This window comes from Micropterus dolomieu, linkage group LG03 (genome assembly GCF_021292245.1).
Source record: "Micropterus dolomieu isolate WLL.071019.BEF.003 ecotype Adirondacks linkage group LG03, ASM2129224v1, whole genome shotgun sequence".
NCBI classification, from domain to species: domain Eukaryota; kingdom Metazoa; phylum Chordata; class Actinopteri; order Centrarchiformes; family Centrarchidae; genus Micropterus; species Micropterus dolomieu.
In genome coordinates, this window is record NC_060152.1 from 3,378,070 (window position 1) to 3,381,662 (window position 3,593).

Consider the following 3,593-nt stretch of genomic DNA (forward strand, 5'->3'; position numbering starts at 1 on the left):
CAGGCGACAACCTCGGAACCTGAATGATTTGGAGGCTGTCTGCAGGGAGGAGTGGGCCAACATCCCTGCCGAAATGTGCACAAACCTTGTCACCAACTATAAAAACCGTTTGACATCTGTGCTGGCCAATAATGGCTTTTCTACAAAATATTAACATGCTGTTTGTCCAGGGGGTCAAATACTTGTTTTTCCTCATCAGATGGTTATCAATTTTAATAAATTCATATGATGTGATTTTCTGGAATTTTCTTTGGGATTCTGTCTTTCACTGTTAGAATGTACATATGATTAAAATTGTAGATTGTTGCATTCTTTGTAAGTGGGCAAACCTGCAAAATCAGCAAGGGGTCAAATACTTATTTCCCCCACTGTAAGGCTGGAGGGGTGATTAGTAGAGTTTGAGAATTTGAAAAAGCATCTCTCTGCAAATCAGTGTTTCCCCATTTCTGATCTTTTTTGAGGTCATCAGGAATTTATCTACAATAGGAGTTGGAGCAGTTGGGGAAACAGTGGCTACTGGGTTGGCCTCAGAGTTAAAGCTGGAAGTTGGAAGTGGGTTGATGGAAGTGATCTGTTATAATGTTAATGTTAAACAGACGTTGTCATCATGAATGGCTAAAAATGCAAATATTTTAAAAGCTCACAACACTGTATTTGTGCTATCCCAAATGAAACTTGTGTTCCTTTGTTCTATGTTAAAATCTATCTAACAACGCATAATTCACTTCAATCTAGTTGTTGACTTAACTAACAGATTTTTTTTGTTAGAAAAGAAGTCTTCTTGATTGTCATTTACAACACTGATAGTTTGTTGGTAACAGTAACCAAAGACTCGTATCTACTGTGAGGATAAAGTCAGCCGTCATTCTGTGTCATCTGTAAGCACATATACTATATGTGTGGTCCTGTGAATGTTCAGCAGCAATGCTTTTCACAGCCTTGTTTTGTCAAAAAGGGGGACTGAAAATATTTTCAATGTTACTGCTATTTTAACCTTTTCCTACTTTGTCACTTAATGACAGTTCTTACTTAATGTAATAAATGAAGCATGTTGAATTGCCATTGTGTGTGCGAAAAGTGCTTCATAAATAAACTTGCCTTGCATCAAATTCTTACAGCTTCTAGTTTGTTTCACTGTAGTTATCTTAATTGCGGGAAAAATATCACAATGTGATAAAATTTCTGCAAAAGGCAATGAACTCTTCTTTACCCGCCAACAACATCAGCTTAACCAATGAAACCTCAGAAAGGATTCTGAATGTCCAATTCAGGTCACAAGCCTATCATTTTTACAGTATAATTTCAAGACATTACTTTAGTTAGCCATCTTTCTTTCATCAGTGGGTGTCCCATGTTAGTGAAGATTCATTACCGAAACCTAGGCATTGTCACATGATCATGTCATAAAGACCGTAATTACGAGCAGCCAAGCAGGAAAAAACAAGAAAGAAATGTTGGTTGTATGGTTAAAAAATACTGTGCAATGACAAGAAAACCCTTCAGAAACTTGAACATTGGACTTTTACTGAGCTCCCAAAAGATCAAAGTGGGATATTTTAAAATAATTATTTTGCATTTCCTTCCAGTATATTGCATCTTGCATTCCATCTTATGAATGAAGGAAGACTGAGCTGTATTATGATATAGTTTTATTATTACGCCAACATCATCCGCTGGATTTCAAACAACAATTAGACTTCATGTTGGGAGGAAATCGATAATCTACCACCTACCTCATGCACATAATAATATTGCGTACACATAATATTGTATAATTACTGCATAAAGAGTGGGCTCACCACACCATATATCGGGGATTTCAGAAAAACTGAGTTTTCCTGTCAAAATTACGACTTGGATATTGGGGTTAACTCTATACATGTCGGACAATCAATATAAATCTCATATGACATGAAAGGGAAATTTGCTGGTGGAACAACGGTGACATTGTTTTCATGTGGCACACCGCAGCGCCATGTGAATCCTCACAAACCACTGGGGAGTGTGGCAGTGGAAGAGGAGTGGCATGCAGCAGGGGTTTTCTTGTGCCACATACCTGTGTACCAGTAATTCAAGTAGCATATCAAGAAGAATCAGCACATGACACTGAAATAAGAGTGTCACATTACTGTTATGCACATTGTTATGAAAAGTGGCATTTATCATCAGGACTCTGAACATTCTTGGTAACTATATGACAGTGGAACATGACTGAGTGCCATATGTGGTCATGTCGTGACAATGACAACTCAGGATCGACATATGCCACAAGAACAGGAGTGGCATACCTTCTACTTTTCTGTGTCTGTGTCACTCTGATTTAGAATGCACAAACTTGAATGTAAAATGACAGTGTTTACGTTATGTCTCTGGTCACTACAGTCAATAAAAATCTTCACACAACCAAAATAAACCTCCCATAACATTAAATGAATCAAACTTAAATTGTCATTGCAACTGGTACTAATCTCAAATAAGTAGTTGCAGTGCAGTCAGATCTTTATCTGACAAAGAGAATTTTGGCAGGTGTCCAGTGACGGTCTGGGCCTCCCCCACAAGGGGAGTACACGTCATCTTGATTATTGAGATTGTGGGTTGTGGTAACTAGTGTGCATGTTGCACAAACATGACCTGTTTTGTAAATTAGCAGAAGAAGGTCGCCACATTGTCCAAAACCAGACAAAACACTTCAAGCCCAAATTCAGATCCCAGCATCACAGCACTGTTCTTTCCAAACAGAGAGTTACTGCATTTCATATGACAGTGTTTGTTTTTTTGTCCTAGGTCTTGGACCAGTTTTGTGAGAACTGTTAGGTTATTTATATCTTAGCTATACCAATGTCTTAGTAACGGACTAGGAAATGCTGTTCTTCTAATAAAACTGTAGGAAAATACAAGGGTGTCACTTTGTGTAGAAAATTGGTGGGGACATTAGGGGTCAGATAAGGGGTGTGACCATAATACACTAGTGTGAAGATATTTTAACACTATTTTGAGGAAATGTTCAATGATGAAATAAATAAGTGAAGTGTCTTATAAAACTTATATATATATATCTATAAATCATTCAACTTAACAAAATTAATTTCCTGCATTTTGGAGACATTTGCAACAATTTATGGTGGAAATATCTTTATTTAAATAAAGGAAAACACAAAATTTAGGGGTCAGGTGACACCTGAAAATAGTATTATGGTGGTCATATTAGTATTAAGGTGGTCATATTAGGCTCATAATATAATAATATAATATAATGTAATGTAATGCATTATTTGTTTGATTTTATTTTTTGGACAATGCACATTTGTTTCCTTTTATATTTAAATTGCATTGCATGTTATCTTATTGCGCAAATAAACCATTCTCAAAGCATTTGTCTTATTTAATTTTGTAGTACATTATTTATTGTTGCAAGTATTTTTTACAAAATGCTTCAAAAACTTCTGTGGACATGTCCCCAGCGTCCCCAGTGTAAATAACACCTATGGAAAGATATGATTTTTAAAGTTACCCCGCTGTGTTATTGTTTCTTACTACACGTGAACGCAACACAGCTGTAATGCGACTGTGCGAATCGTGTCTTTCCCGGAAAC